General features: G+C 42.8%; 1 long non-coding RNA gene across 1 annotated transcript; it reads right to left on the reverse strand.

Moving 5' to 3' along the window:
• Nucleotides 1–5,125: 5,125 nt before the first annotated feature.
• On the reverse strand, nucleotides 5,126–11,939 carry LOC121820979 (uncharacterized). The gene is made up of 2 exons (XR_006061661.2): nucleotides 11,816–11,939; nucleotides 5,126–5,563 (listed from the first exon to the last, which is right to left on the reverse strand). It is a non-coding gene; the product is annotated as an uncharacterized LOC121820979 (long non-coding RNA).
• Nucleotides 11,940–17,111: the final 5,172 nt, after the last annotated feature.

Below are 17,111 nucleotides of genomic sequence, written 5' to 3' on the forward strand. Positions count from 1 at the left end.
AGGTGGGCAAGAATCAACTCACTGAATGGAGAGCTTTAGAACTGAAAAATATCAGAAAAGGGAAATTGCTAGGCTGTGAGGGAATACACTGTATTTCAAGAGGGCAGTAGGAAGAACCCAAGCATGGAGGAAAAGCCAGAGAGGGGAAAAGACAGAGAAGGGGCAGCACTCAGGTCATGTAGAGTCTTGTGGATCTCACTTAGAATCGTTTAAGAGTCAATGAAAGTCATGGCCCTAAAGAGGAATTTTAAAAGATTACTCTAGGAGCTGGGGAATAGCTTAGTGAGTGAAACATTGGTTATCCAAGCAGGAAACCTGAGTTTGGATCCCCAGGACCCACAGCAAAGCCCAGGCACAGTGGACAGGTCTGCAATCCCAGCAGTGGGAGGTAGAAACAGGTATAACCAGAAAGTTTACTGGCCAGCTAGCCCAGCTAAATTGGCAAGCTCCAGGTTCAGAGAAAGACCTTGTCACAAAATGTGTGTGTTTGTGTGTGTGTGTGTTGGAACAAAATTGAAGAAGACACACAGTTTTGACCTCTGGCCTCTGAATTCACTCCTTAACACATGTGCGCGCGCGCACGCGCGCACACACACACACACACACACACACACACACACATACACACACACACTTTGAGACTATAGAAGGAAAGAATCATGGATCAGATCAGAAACGTCCTTCAAAAGTTCATGTATTGAAAGTTTGGTCCTCAGTGTGGCAGCTCAGGCATGGAGTCCTGAGAGGAAATTGGGTCTCGGTGGTTCCCTCCTCATTTATGGATCCCACAGTTGAGTGCGCTCTTGAGAAATGGTGGAGACATTAGAAGGGCATGCAGTTGGAGGAAGCAGGTCACTGGCATCAAGTTGTTGAGGGGTGTATTTCATCCCCTTTCCTCTTCATCTTTTGGCTGTCATGAGGTGAGCCGCTGTCTCTACCACACACTTTCTGCCGTGATGTTCTGATTCCCAAAGCCTAGAACAATAGACCCAACTGACCATGGACAGAAACCTGGAAAACCAGGAACCCAAGTAAAACGTTCCTCCCTTTAGTTGATTTCTTCTCAAATATTTTGTCATAGTAACAGAAAACTGACTAACACAGAGGGCAAAAGAGAATGCTATCCAAGAAATAAAAAAATGCTAGTTTGAAGTAGAATGATAATTGGAACAGGAGCTAAAAGAGGGTACAGGATAGAGCTTGGGAAACACCAAGGATAAAGAAAAAAATAGCAAGTAACATTAATGAAGAATAAGAGACTAAGAATTTAAAAGATACTGATAAAACCAAGAACGTGTAAAACAGGGACTGTTGTGAAAAAGAGTGCCATAGAAAGGTCTGGATGGCCAACTGCTTGAGACGGCTCTGTAACTACTAAAATATCTACTGGGTTTAGCAACAGGAAGATCCTATGTGACTGGTGGGAACAGGCTCAGCGGAATTATTCAACTGTTTATAAACAGAGTCAGAGAGATGGAAAGGCAGACAAGTAAGTCTATAGAGACCTTAGGCAGGAAAATAAGAATCTCAGAGTGATGTTCATGGAGAAATTCTGTTTTATTGTTAAATGAGGGACCAGGGAAAATAAAATGCATGTGACAATAATCAACCCAAACAGATAAAAGACCAAGTAGATAGTGACAACCACTGGACTCCTCAGGAGGTATGACCTTTAAGGATCATAAGACAGGTTTAGAGATTAATTTTAAATGTCAAAAACATGACAGTAATAGAAGCAAGTTAAATCTGATCAATGAAGTACCCTACTTGTGGCCTCCTCCTGTAGGGGGAGGGCACTATTAATTTATAAATATGCTGATCAGATAATTTATGGCATTAAAAGGGGAACAAGAAACTGGTGCAGTCACTGTGGAAATCAGTATGAAGAATTCCTAAGGCTGAAAATAAATCGACTATACCATCCAGGTGTATCACTCCTCAGCATATGCCCAAAAGATTGACATCCCACTCCAAGTACACTTGCTCAGCCATGTGCATTGCTGCTCACAATAGCTAGCAGATGGAAACAGCCTAAATGTCTTACAACTGGAGGATGGATAATGGAAGTGTGGTACATCTAAACTATGGAATACTATTCAGCTACAAAGAAAAACAGAGTCATGAAATTTGTAGATAAATGGATGGAGCTGGAAAAGGTCATAGTGAGTGAGGTAACTCAGACCTAGAAAGACAACCATTGCACATTCCTCCTCACTGGACGCTTCTACCTCTAAACCTTCAGTTGTACATACATAACTTTAGTAACTATAGAAACCAGGTAAATAAAACAGAATAGGGGATTTGGGGAGCAACACAGAGGAGAATAGTAGGGTATAAGAGATATGATTATGGAAATGGAAAAGGGGGGATCTTTAGGGAGAGAGGGAAATACAGAGGATGGAGGAGGATAAGACAAGGATGCCTGAAAAGCCACAAAGAATTGTATTATTAACTGTTTACCTTTAAAAATGTTAATATGTATAAATATATATATATATATATATATATATATATATATATATAGTTTTAATTAACTTTTCTCATATGGGATCATGGTGCTTTCTCCAAGAGTAAAGACTGTCTGACAAAACCCCCAGTGCCAGACATGAGAAGCCCTCTTTTGAGTTGTTGGCAAGGGATATCCAAGAGACTCCCCAAACATGTAGTCTATTGCTGTTGTCATTTGTTGCCTACAAGAGTTAGAAAGTAAATCCTTATTTCTGAGACATCATTAACTTCAGATACAAAGCCCAGAGACCCCTGAGCTGGAACTGACCTGAATACCCCATCTCTGAGTACTAGCCTCGATGGTACCAGGAGATGCCATGTAAGCCTCCAAACAAGGGAGGCAATCAACAGTCCTACCTAGCTATGAACTATATCAATGACCAGTATGGTATGATAACCCTAAGGGTATAGTAGTGGTGAACATACTTGGTGGTAACCAATAGTTCTCAAATTGGCCTTAAGATCCACTTAGCAGGAAGGAAACTCTGCCTGGTACAGAAAACCTAGCTAACTACTCAAGACTAGGAAAGTTAAGGTTACTAAAGGAGAATTTACAACCAATAATTCACTAAGTCAGCATAATCCCTAGCAACAATAATAATAATCTATAGACATTTGCCCTTGTACCCACAGATAAGTGTAGTCTTCACTCCTTATCAAGGGAACTTTGAAAGAGGAGACCACTACAGAAAACCACAGCCAATCAAAATGCAGAGTTGTGCAGCCCAATGGATACATCTACAAAACCCTCTAACACCTAAGGCTCAGGGACCAATTGGGGGAAAGGGAGGCAGAAAGATTTTAAGAGCCAATGGATCAGGGAGTTTGCTGTGAAACCATGTCTCCTAATAACGTCAAAAGCTACAAAGTCTCACCAACATGACTGTCCAAATGTAAGTTGAACAAGAACAATAACAATGGACATATCGGAGAAAGCCCACAAGACCTCAACACTACACAAAGATTAGAGGCAACAGAAGGAAGCTGAACTGGGAGAGAACAGGGAAGAGCACACCGATTGGCTGTCCAGTGCCGAATGGTCAATCCTGAAAACACGTGTACAAGTAACTCATATAGACTGGAAGGGTTATATTTAGGAATCCTTCTGTAGATACATAAAAATATGCATGTAACAGAAATTAATTAAAAAGAGACTTCAAAATATGACGTTGAATGAGAGTAGGAAGGGCAATGTAGGAGACTCTGGAGGAAGGAAAGGGAAGGGAGGAATTATATAATTATCATCTTAAAGCTAAAAGTGAGGCAAGGAGAGTGATGCAAGGCAAGGACAGGAGCCCAGCTCTGCAGCTGCCCACAGGGGGACTTTTAGTCACAGAGTGTCCATGGCACACCGTGGGGTCTAGCACTTAAGCTTACTTTGACAGCACATCCTTGTGTACAGTGTAGCGAAATACATGTGGTGCCCAAGGACGGAGCCTTTGGTCTTCACTTAGTAAGACTAATGCTTAGTTTTATGAATCACCTTGATTGGAGAATAGTCCAACACCAATCTTGATGTTTCTGTGAAAATACTTCATGTGGGGTGTGTGTTCACATGTGTGCATGCCCCCTCCACCCATGTATTTGGACATACTCATACATGCGTATGTAGATGTGGGTTTGGCATATGGATGTGTTCAAGTGGGTGTGTATACATGCCTGCACATGGGAATGGTCTGACTTAATCAAGTAAAAAGTCTTAAAAGCAGAGTTGGAGCATCCTTGGATGAAGACTCTTGTCTGTGGCTTACGGCTCTATCTATCTGAAGATTCCAGGCAACCTGCCTGTGGATTTTAGATTTGTCTAGCTGGCCCCTTGTGATGTGTATGATCTTCCTCCTCCTCCTCTTCTTCTTTCTCTCTTCTTTTTGTTTGTTGGTTTTGAGGATTTATTTTTAGCTCATGTTTCAAAGCATTCCCTTGGCCCCATGCGGTTGTCAAGAACATCCTTGTGTGGTGGAGGCTGGTCTTCACTTACGGGTGCACAAGACAGGGAATGGCAAACCATCCATCCTAACCTACTTGACCTCTGGTTTAACTCTGGCTGGCATGACAGGCATATTACAGGGTAAGACCAAGCCCTCGCTGTCAGAGAAAGCTGATGTTAAGGCTGTGCATGGCTTTGAAGCGTAAAAAGCTAAGGTAGCTACCTAAAACACCGCATGTGCCCGTGTACAGTAAGAAAGATCATATTATAAATACCAGAAATGCTTAAATCACATACTATTGGCTCCCTGTCCCTCATGAGCCACACTCACATCTACAGAAGATCTGTGGAGCCAGACACGGAGACAGCTGAATCTCTATCAGGCTTCTGGCCATAGAGCCTCCTTCCCAGGGTAACGGGAAGTGCTTGTAGCTCTTCCGTTAAAACTCCCCCCAGGGCATGTCATGAATGCCTTTAGTGGTAGTGGCCTCTTGGACTTGCCTTTTCTGAACTTACCCAGTGAAATAATTCCACTTTGCAGATGTCCTTTTCTCGTGACTAACATAATCCCTCCCACTGCCCAGAGCGTCAGGAGCTGAGGCCCATCAACGCCCTTCCATGCTCCCTGAGCAGCTCTGACCAGATCTTCCTCTGCAATAATATCACAATCCAACACAAGAGGGAAAGCGTTTTCCTCCATTTCTTGACAGTCCAACAAACACTTTTGTGAAATCAGCGCAATGGTCTAGACAGGGAGGTGGTGGGGAGCAGGGAGGCTACAAGTTCACAATCTAGAAAGCGGTGGTTCGAATTAGTTCTCTGCACACCAATTAGACTCTACTGTACAATCTCTGTGTTCTGTGCTCTGGTTTTCCCTTCCTAATCTGTATGTGTAATGCTGCATCAGACGTTGCATGAATGCATTTCCACAGTCCTCATAAAAGCGTAAGCACTTTGAGGAGATATCCTTATCTCCATATAATTGATGGGAAACGCAGGCTCAGAACTCAGGTAAGTCGCAAAAGTCACGTGCTTGTAAGATGTGAAGCCACAGCTGGGCATACCATGTCCAGGCACACACTGTGTGTCTCCTGCCACAACACCAGTCTCTCCAATGACTAGGTATACCTGTGAGAGAAAATGGAATAATAAATTGTCTTTTAATCCCAAGATAGATTTCCTCCCAGATTATCTTCTAATCTGCTATGTTCCTGGCATCCAACATGTTAAACCATCTTTTTTCATTTCTGCCTTTGTTCGGCCACAGCATGATGTGAATCTATTGTTTTTCTTTGTTTGGCCCAAATCATTTCTATTTACTGACCCTCCTCTTCTTACCCTTCTTCTTTGTTTACCAGGTCATACATTTAAAAGACAGTAGATTCTTTGAGCTTCAAACACCCATCAGAATGATAAATGTTTTAATTTAAGGGGTAAAAAATCACATTTTTGTCATTATTTTTCATAGTTGATATTTTACATTAAAATCACATTACCATAGCGAAACACATTGATTCCAGAACTTTTGCATTCACTATATACATTGTTCTGTATGATCCTGCAATATCCTGTGAGCTTGGGAATGTAGCAATTTTTTTTTAATTCCCATTTTGCAGACCAAGAAATTGAAACCGAAAATTCGAATGACTTACCATTTTCTGGAAAAACAGATTTGATGTGCACAGATTCATATGGTAATGCTCACTGAACAGATTGAAGTAAACATACTGGAGTTTGGTGGGGAAATTGGGTCACTCAGTACAACCACACCAGACGATCATAAACAATTGAAAGCGGTATGGATAATCTCTGAAAGGAATTTACTCTCTCTCCAGTGAGACCAATCTGAGCTTGGTTTAACCAAATCACACTTCCTCAAATTCCCATCCTTATGTATGTCATTTAGACTTAGCTTTTCTGATGATTTTGTACTCTTTTGTGGGAGTAATGTAGGAAGACAGCTGGATTTAATAGTTTTCTTTTTCCAAAAGTAACTAAAAATGATGGCAGCTCTACACTTATTTGATATTCCCCGTGAGTTTTCAGTTTATTCTTTTTGTTTCCCTTTACTGTCTGACTAACTCCTATCACTCCATACACATCCTCTATGTGTGTCTTTGTCTCTCTCTGTCTCTTTGTGTGTCTGTCTCTCACACACACACATAGACACACACACACACATGCACGCACGCACGCACACAGCCACATTCCATAAATAACACAACTAGAGTGCAAATACTAAATGATGTAAGAACAGCTCATGGACCTCTCTAGTATTCCACCCTTTTCCTGCCATCCAGTTTCCTTTGCTGACAAAGAGGAAGGACATTTATTTTTAGCTCAGCCCACCTTACCGAGGGCATTCATCTAAAAACATCAGTAAGGACTCCAAGTGTCTGGTAGAATTACCTACAACCTCCAGTAGCAAAGTGCCAGCGCTTTAAGAACAACCCTCTGTCACAGTCTGCGGCTGAGAGCTAGGGCACAAGTGGAGTTGAGCGAGCCTGGGGTGTGCTTCTCTGCTTCCTGGGGGGCAGAGGTTAGCACATCTCTGCACTGGAAAGTCTTTGTGTGCCAGCGTGCACCCCATTTTCTTGTGCTGTGCACTGATTGCATTATTGAGATTACAGAACTATTTAGATTATTGCAACCCACTTTCTTGAAGCTAGTTGTATAACATGTGTTTCCTATCTCTTGATCTAGGAAATTTAAAAAGGGAAAGGAAGGAGAATAAAGAGAGGAGAATAGAGGGAAGAAAAGAGTAAAGAAAGGATGGTCTGCGCCACTTCAATTTGATCCGGATATCCATCCTTTAAAAAATAGTTCAAACCTCAAATCCAACAACCAAGAAAACCTCCGACAAAACAATAGACATTTTAAGCCGAAAGCGTTCCAGGTCCCCCGACAAAGAGTCTCCCGAGGATTACAATGCAGTCAATGTTGCTTTAATTAAATTTAATGCTGTGTGAAATGCACTCCAAGAAACTTTGATGAATGACTGGGGCAATTCACGGAGCTCACTAAAGGGCATCCAGCCCTTGCCGGGGTGTCAAGCCACGATGAATTGGTTAGTACGGGTATGTTTATAGACTGCCTCGGGAACCTTGTATCTGTGTGGTAATGTCAGAGATAATGTTATGATTCGCTGGACCTGAGGGGCTTTGATGACACAGTTAATGAGATGTCCCAGAGAGCATCCCAGCAGGTTGTGGGCAGACCTCCCACATCAAACGAGGCAGCTCGGCCCCTCCAGAGCCGCTGCCCTCCAAATCCCTCAAGCCGGGCTTTTCTTTCTTTATGGTCTTCCCCACCCGTGCCCCCCCCAACCCCCTGCTTTTCTTTTTTCTTTTCTTTCTTTTTTTCTTTTTGCTTCTTAGTCTACACTCACTTTGTCCGTCTGTTGAAATCCAAAAGTTGTTAGTTTTTAATTTGGCTTCTTGTTGACCTGGCAGCGAACAAAAGGTTCCCTGGGATTCTGCGTTGTGTTGTGTGGAAGAAAAAGAAGAAAGAGAAGAGAAAAAAAAAGATATGCTGGGGAAAGAGAGAGGGAAAAGGATTCACGGCTGAGGGAGGGGACATCAAAACCCATTAAGTTTCCTTCCTGTGGACGTTGGTGGCAACGGCTGTCATATTTTGCGAGGACTCTGAGTGTAGAACTTAAATTCCATGACTTTCTCATATACAAAAGAAGAAATTTTCAGAAAAGTAAATGACAAACTTAAAAAAAAAAAGATCATCCCAAACAAGCCTATAGTAATTCTCCTCTAACTATAAAAAACACAGTTGGTTTTTTTTTTTTCAACTTTTTTTTTTCCGTTATAGTCTGTGGGTAAAAAGAAGCCCTGCTGGGAATTGAAGGAAGGAACGGTGGCTGGTAAATAAATACGCTCGCAGTATATGTGGCTCTGCAAAAAGTCCCCGGCAGGCAGGATGTGACCAGACAGCGTTGCCTCATTAAAGAGGATGTGCCGGGAAAAGGTGCCAGGGCCGGATCAAGTTGCTCCTCCTGAGAAAGAAAAATGGCTTTGTTTATTTTAGACTTTAAAGACAGTCTAAAATGCTTGCCTAAGTGTGCCCAAACACCTCCTCCTTGGGGAGAAGGCAGTCTCTATTGTTAATACTTTTATTTATTTTTTCGTGGAGAAAAAGTAGAAAGCTATGATTACCACCTCTAAATTTCATTTTTCTTATTTTCAAAAATCGCTTGAAATTCAGAGGAAAGACATGTAGCCAACTGTTTCTATTTTTCTATTGTACTTCCCTTTGTATAAAAATGAGATATTCTTCATTCCTCGTGGGGGGACTTTTGAAGGGATAGGGCAGACCAGTGGGGGAGGGGTGAATAAAAACTCAGTATAATGTCATCTATATGTGAAAATACCATAGTGAGGTATGGTAACTAAAAAACTAAAGCTTAAAAAAGAAGTATCCTTCCTTCCTTATTGCTGAGGGGAGAAATGAACTATCAATGTAGAGAATCTTTTTTACTAAATGACATTCATTTAAAAATACACCTTTTTTTTTTTGGCTAATTGCTCTCTAATGAAGTTGGAATTAGGTCACACGTACCAAGCTACCACACATGGCTTGGCTGGGTGTTTCCTAAAGAGAACAGAGGTGAAGCAAGGGCTAATTTGTTTTAAAACAGGCCTAGCTCCATGGTGGTGGGGCTCATAATCCTTACATCCATTAAGGATCAATTAGCGCTCCTGGTAACTGGAGTCTTTCCCACACTACAAGCAAAGAATAGTTCACCCCACTGAGGGTGCCACTCGCCGCCTGGTTAGACGTTGAAAGGGTAATTTTCGGTTAAGTGGTGTTATGAATTGCACTGAAGTTGGAGCATGAGTTGATTAAAAAACAAACAAACAAACACAAGCACAAGCAGCTAGTTAGATTTTGCAATGGTCTGGAAATATTAGACTGTTCCTTTCGAGGGGAGGAATAAGTGCAGGGAAGTGGTGGAAAGGGAGGAATGGTAGGGTCTGCAGGTGAGCCAGATGAGCAGACTCCTTTAGTGGTGACCTTTCAGACCTTTGTGGAGTGTGTTGGCTTTGCATAGCGTCAGTCCTACTAGACGCCCTGACACCAGGCAAGCCGCCTTTGTGCTGGACCCCACGCACAGGATCACACAGATCTCTTCCTGGACAAAGGTCAGAAGCCTTGACTCTTGGTCGAAAGTAAACTTTTTTTTTTTTTTTTTTTTACAGAGTCTATAATTTTTTTTTTGGCTGAATGAAGTCTAATATGGCTGTCTAGCATTGACAATGTAAGATTAATTGGTAATTCATAAAAGGTTTTTAATGTGGTCTGTGTGTATGTTCAAATTTTCATTTCTTTGTAAAACGTCTGGTCTCTCTGCTCTGGAATTTATGTTTAGATATTCAAAAGAAAAGAAAACAGAAGTCAACAACATAAATTCCCCTGATGTATTCACACTTTAGTGCATGAACTTTCAAGGATAGAAGCATTGGCTTTTGTCAGTGGGATGGGTAGTAAGCGATAATGCCTTGAGTTAGAGCTTCATTCAGAACCTCTGCTCTCCTCTGTGCGTTATGATCCCGCTTCACCTCATGACAGTGAGCTGCAGCTGCTCCAGCCTCATCTACTTTTGAGTCTAAGTTCAATAGATGAGGCAGAGTTGAAATTCACTCCAGCTTCATAGGCTTGTATCATGTACCTATCACTGAAGCTCCAGCCCCCACCAAAACAATGGGTGCCGTAGTTTACTTGGGGCTGGATTACCTGTGCCATCCTTGGAGCCGAGGATAGCATTCCACCTGGACTATAAAGGCCTAGAGTTAGGGAATAAAACATTGCTGTCTGCTCCTGGAATATGAGAAGTGATATCATGAAAAGCAAACAAAAGTTTCCCCCACGTGCCGTATCTCACCATTCCTGCAGTAGGTGCTCCATTTCCCCTTAAATTGACATGCACACCAGCATAGGTTTGGGGTGATGGTAAAGCGAAATAAAAAGACTGTTTTCCCTTACAATGTACCTGTTCCTGGGCACGAACCAAGGAGAGAGCGCAAGTCATCTAACATGTTTAACTTAAGTATCTGTACCCAAGGTCCAAAGTGTGGCATCATCCAAAGTGGTAAAGGACTTAAGCTTCCTGTGTTTTGTTTGGTTTTTTTGTCCTTGGGGTTTTAGGTACTGAGTAGCACAAGGAATACGAGAAGACCATAGTGGGAGCTGGGTCCCAGGAGGGAAGGCATCTGAAATGAGAGAGCAAAGAGGCAGCCAGCAGCCAGCGAGGCAGCAGAGCACCAGAGCAGAGGAAGTAGAAAGACGACATAGATGATGCACAGAGCTGCTGAGGGCAAAGGAAAAGCACGCTGTGAACGGAGTGGGGAGACACTGCGGGGGAGGGGCGCTGAGGAAAACCGTGGTGTGGATGGAGTGGGGAGACACTGCGGGGGAGTGGGGAGACCCCGCAGGGAGGGGGCGTTGAGGACCATGCTGTGGACGGAGTGGGGAGACCCCGCGGGGAGGGGGCGCTATGAGAGGCGTCAAGGATGCACAGCCAGCTCAGAGACTGCAAGAACTTTCTGGATCCAGACAGCTACCGGGAAGGTTCTTGACCTGGAAAGTGAGACCTAGCAAAGAGAAATCCAGTTGATCATATACATATACATATACCGTACGTGTGTGTGTGTAGGCAGAGTATACAGATATCTACATATATACACATACTATGCCTAAATATTATCTTCATTTATATCTAGCTTCAGTTTGACAGACGATAATGAATGAATAAGGTAAGAGCTACTTATTTAATAGTACTTTTTAATTGTAGCCTTTTTTGAAAAATGAGAATTGGCTTAATTTGCTTACTCCCACATTTCTCTTTTAAAATATTTCTTATTCTTTAAAAATTACATGATGTATCTTGGTCATATCTACCCCGGACTCACTCTCTCCAAATCCAGCCCCCTGAAGTCTCCAACACATCTCCCTCCCAAATTCATGTCCTTTTGCTTTTTCATTCACTCAGTCCAATTAGTGCTGCCTGTGTGTGCGTGGACCTGAACAGAAGGACGAGGACAGGCCGTCACACACTGGGGAGCCAGCCTCTGCAGTGACCCAGACACACGTGTTGGGGGGGGGGGGGCTGCCCAGCTTCTCTGTGGTGATGCAAAGTCAGCAGGGTGGTTAAAGAGTGAGGGGCACAGAAGGGAAGCGCTAACGCTTTCAAAAGACTCTAATACCCTGCCCCCCCCCCCCCCCCAGTGCACGCCATCTCAGTCCCACGTAGACTCAGAGCAGACCGCGTGGTTGAAGGGTCATTCCCTGCCTTACCACCTCTTACTCCAGCAGGCACAAAACGGAGCCACTGTGGACTAGCTACATTTTGGAAGCTCTGTGAGCACGGACCTGAAAGAGCGAGGTGTCTGGAGAGACTGTTTTCCTGACAGGCAGCTGGGTGTGTGAAGTGCTCTGCTGAGAGCGGGCACACAGGTAGATGACCGGCATGCCGGGCTCTTCCTCCTCTACTTCCGGTTCCCTGGACCAAATGGCTCTTCACGCAATCTCCACACCAAGATGTTACCATGGAAACTGCATTGGCCTAGCTGTGAAGATGAGGTAACGTTAATGACTTCAAAGAGAAAAAACTTACACTGACAGTAAAACCCAGCTATTCCGGAAGTACGTAATCCTAAATGTTCTTTGGCTATTCGTCACTTTCACATTATTAGTTAATTATTTTGAAAATACAGCTGAAAATTTGTAAGCTAGGTTCTAGTGATAGTAATTACAATAGGGTATGTGTAAAATATAATATATATATATATATAATATAACAAATAGTGTGTATGTAGTATTTGTATTGTGTTGATACATATTTGTTTAGTGTATATTAAATATAACTTATGCATAAAATGTATTTAAATCTTATCAACTGAATAAGTCATCCAACAAGTGTTCACTGAGTGTTTCCCTCATGATGGAGAAAGGGCAGTGTTCCTGGCAAACCCACCCTCTCCTCCATGGGACTTACCTTCCCAAGAATTGAACTCAAGCATTGACAGTAGCTTAAAGACCAGGTCTGGAGACGAGGGGCCCCATTATCCAGTCAAGCGTTCCAGCATGGCAGTGTCTGGTTCTTCCTTGCAAGCTGCAGTGTCGTGACAAAGGACACAGGGGCTATGGGAAGTAGGCAGCAGCACCAGGGGATGAAGTCATTTGACTTATGTTCTCACTAACAACGCTCTGCACTTGAACCAAATCTTGGTGTGGACAGCCGCTCTTCACTATCAAAAAACCGAAGCTTGCTCTGGTTCTAATGAAACCTATGATGCTGGGCAAGGTAAAGGATCACCAGCTTTGGCAAAAGGAAGCTTGATTGACAGTGGTAAGGAAGTCACTCCTCCCCCCCCCCCCCATTGAGCGTCTTCCTGTGTTTTTTCACCAAAGCTCCTGGGGTTACACATCTTATCTCTTTGCCCTTTTCATTTATTTTTGGTGAAAACATTCAAAATCTTCTATTCTAGCTACTTCAAAATAGGCAATATATATAAAACTCTAGTCACTAGGTCATACAATAGAACACTAGTGCATTTTCCTACTAGAGCTTTCGATCCGTCTCAGGCCATTCTTATCCCTCTTTCCCACACCTTCCTTGCTTCCACAAAGAGTGAGATAGTGTTGTTTGTCTTCTGCTCCTGGCTTATTTCACTTAATTTTATGTCCTTCTGGCTTATCCAAGTTGCCCCAGATGACATGATTTTGCCCTTTTGATGCCTGAATAATAAATACGTTGTATATATGTACCATGTTTTCTTTGCTCACTTGTGTGGTTTGATTCTTGTATTTTGGCTGTTGTGAACAGTGTTGCAATCAACATGGAAGTGAAGACATCTTCGAAAACACTGAGGTCATTGGAAAACTATTTGATGGGCAATTTTTCTTAGCTCCTCCCACTTCTCCTTTGCTTTAGTTGTTGTTCATGTTTGCTGCACACACTAGGAGGCTGGTTGTGTGAACATCACCTTGTCTTCTTGCTTCCCCTGGGGAATTAGCCAGAAAACCAAAAGAAGAAAAGACCTCAAGGAAGCTGTTGCTCTATTCGCACTGCTTAGGACTGTTGGGGATGGACATGGACTCAAACTCCACCGTCTCTGGAGTCCAGCTTGTTCTCTCTTGCTCTCTCCCTCCCCAACCTCCCTTAACTTTCTCTTTTACTAAGTGCTCCCCCCCCCCCCCCGTCTTTCAGACCTTGGCATGTGTCTCTCACATCTTTGAAAATGTGCGTGGAGATATATTGTGTACCCTAATAAAGCTTGCCTGAGAATCAGAGGACAGAGCCAGCCACTAGATTGGACATAGAGGCCAGGCAGTGGTAGCATACACCCTTAATCCTATCACTCAAGAGGCAGAGATCCATCTGGATCTCTGTGAATTCAAGGTCACACTGGAAACAGAGCCAGGCCATGGTGGAACACACCTTTAATCCCAGTACTGGGAAGCACACAGCCTTTAATCCCAGTAAGTAACGGCAGAGTGGAGAAAAGTATATAAGGAAACAGGAACTAAAGCAGTTCAGCTGAGACCCTTTCTGGCGAGGACTTGGAGGCTTTCAGTCTGAGGAAACAGGATCAGCTGAGGGGTTGGTGAAGTGAGGTTGGCTGTGGCTTGCTCTGCTTCTCTGATCTTTCAGCTTTCACCCCAACATCTGGCTCTGAGTTTTTATTTTAAGACCATTTAAGACTCGAACAACAAGTTTGTCTTTTGTTAAACTCATTAAATGACCCAAACCAAGTGTACCACCTTCTTCCTGCTAGGATGTTGACTATTGCAAGATCTCATCTTATAGGAAGATTCATCCAATGCTATATGTGTAGCTGAAATGGTAAATATCTGATTTGGGAGTCCTCATAAGGATATTTTACTATGTGTGCCTGGGATTTTTATGGTTAGCAGGTAAATACTTTCTGATGACTTATTTATAAATGAAATCCTTTGTAAAATTCCAGAGTACCATTAGTCAAACTCATATATTGCCACAACCTGCACGGCTTGATCCTGGACAGCTGAGCAGGATGAAGAGGGAATGCAGAAAGGGCAGACACACAGACACACTTACAGAAAAACTGAGATCCTGTGGGCCATGAGCTCTGATGGAGATGCACCAGCAGCAGTCCGGAAACTCAGACATTAATTTTCTACATCATAATGGAGGAGGCAGGCTTATTGTATACAGCTGAATGAGGAAGCAGGTTTAGCTAATCTCCAGAAGAGGTCTTCATAGGGGAGCAGTCTCTGGCTATCAGTATTGGGAAGAGGAAGCTTAGGTAGATTCCTTCAGACACACTGTCATCATCTCCACATAGCCAGGGGAAGGCTTTGCCATCCTCAAGAGTCTGAGGCACTGGGGTCCTTGACAGGACTGTACTCGTGTAGATAATACGTGTTCACTCAGGCCTTCATCTCCTCTCTACAACATAGCTGTCCTAGAAAATGGTGATTTTCTCCTAATTTCTTATAAAAATATAATTAAATATTTCTCTCCAAGTTAGTATCATTCACTTCTTCATACATACTAGAGACCCTTCATAAGACCAGAAGACCCCCCCCCACTAGGCCCCACCTCATGGGATGGGAACTGATTCTTTTACACAGGGGCCTATGAGGGATACTCTAAACCACAGCAGCAGATACCACTTTGTGTGATCCCATTGATCTTCACTGTGGACAGTGGCATCCACTTCTTCAGCATCTCCCAATAACAGACCAGGGCAGACGAAATTACGTGAAAAAATGACAGAAAGAGCTGATGAGTCCTTTTCTACTGTTTTTTGCCCAAAGCAATTACATTAAAATAAATTTGACTTCAGTTTGGGGCGTCAAAGCACCAGCTAAGGTTATGTATGCTGATACACAAATTAGATATTACCAAATCCCTACACTTTTCCTGCAAGAAAAGGAGGAAATATAAATTATATGTGAAATCTCTCAAATATATAAAAGTTGATAGCTAATTCAAATATTTTTTTAAATACCGTTTGAGTCAACATTTTGGGATAAAAACAAACCACGTTTGTAAGTTGTTTAAGAGCTGCTGATTAAGATCAGCAGTATCTGAACCTTCAATGTGTTGACTAATGTTTGCCAAATCTCTATTATTCATTTATCCTTCTTTCATTCCATTTACCCTTGGGAGAAGTATTGGGTGTCCTTTGGGTAAAGGACAATAGTAGATGTTGTTGGAAGCACTGACTGGGTCTGGAAATATGAGAAGAGAAGGATTTGGTGCAGTCCTCTAGGGGAATTGCTTAAGACTCTTTCATGGCTCTGGATCAGAGTCAGTAGGCTCTGGCCTTTGTTGATCCTGACTCAGTTGTCTGTAGTACTGTCAGCAGTACCCAAGGGATGAGCAGAGTGTTGCTGAGTCAGAATACATGAACCCCTGTGAAGCCAGTATGTAAGACACTATCATTTTCAGTCACAGAGTCTAAAAACAAGTGTAGCCAGGAAGGAAGGGAGCCTGGCTATGAGCCTGGCAGAGTGGCCACTGGTAAATTGATTGGCCATTAGGTCCAGGTGAGGTAGGCCGACTTCTTATTTAATATACATTTCAAAATACATGAGTCTGTAAATATTGAGCTCATTGTGTTTCAGGAGGTGTGTGTGTGTGTGTGTGTGTGTGTGTGTGTGTGTGTGTGTGTGTGTGTAGGGGGGCTGTGTTTGTACCTCCTTTCCCGAGCCTGGCTTAAACGACCTCACCAAGCTTGAGCAAAGTTGCTGTGCCTCCAGTCTGCCCACGTCTTGAGTCACTGCTGCAGAGTCTGAAAGTTACAGATGCCGATCAAAGCGAACGAACTGATGCAGAAGGGAAGTGCTATAGCTTTCGCATTTGTTACTTGGGGTTTTTTGAGTGCTTAAAGGGGTTTCTTGGAGAGGTCCTTCTCTTCCAAACATCCAATCAGAAATGTCTAGTTTCTACGCACACCAACGGGCAGCTACAATGGGGGAAATGATTCTGCGATTTCACACATTTCCTTGACAAGTCACAAATGGGTTTTAGTGACCAGCAACAGCTTGTGTGTTAAACTCAAATAATTCATTCTTGGTAGTTATTTTTCACATTCCTGTGCATTAGGGGAAAAAAGAAAGAAAGAAATATACTGCCTACCATTATACATGGTAGAAGGAATAGATTCTATCATACCAATTTGGAGAGGATATTGCCTGCTAAATGCACAGAATGAAAATGTCAATGAATTCAGCAATATGTTTCTTCTCTGATTGGTAGGGTGAGCTTAGAATCTTTAGTCAGCAGGTCTTCTCAGACCTACTGGGAATTTTCTTATCTCAAAAACTAGGGGAAATGTGAAATGAAGATGACTGAGGACTATTCTCCAGGTACTCCAGTGGAAATGAGCTTTGGGGGAGGGCGTTGATCTGGAATTCTTACCCCCTCCCAAGGATCCAGCGCCAATAACAATAAGCCAAACAGACTGTCAGTCTACTCAGTATACCTTTGCTTTCCACAAGTTTTTCTCTCCAACTCAAAGGACTGGTTTGCACTCTAGTGTCTTGAGATTTATCCAACCAAGGAATACATTTTTGATTCGTTCTTGATAACTATGCTTTTTAAAGACAATGGTCGTGTAAATGTTTCCTAAGTGAGGAAAATTGAGAAGGTCAGGGTGGTCTTATGATGATGAAT

Source organism: Peromyscus maniculatus, chromosome 10 (genome assembly GCF_049852395.1).
Source record: "Peromyscus maniculatus bairdii isolate BWxNUB_F1_BW_parent chromosome 10, HU_Pman_BW_mat_3.1, whole genome shotgun sequence".
In the NCBI taxonomy this organism is placed as follows: domain Eukaryota; kingdom Metazoa; phylum Chordata; class Mammalia; order Rodentia; family Cricetidae; genus Peromyscus; species Peromyscus maniculatus.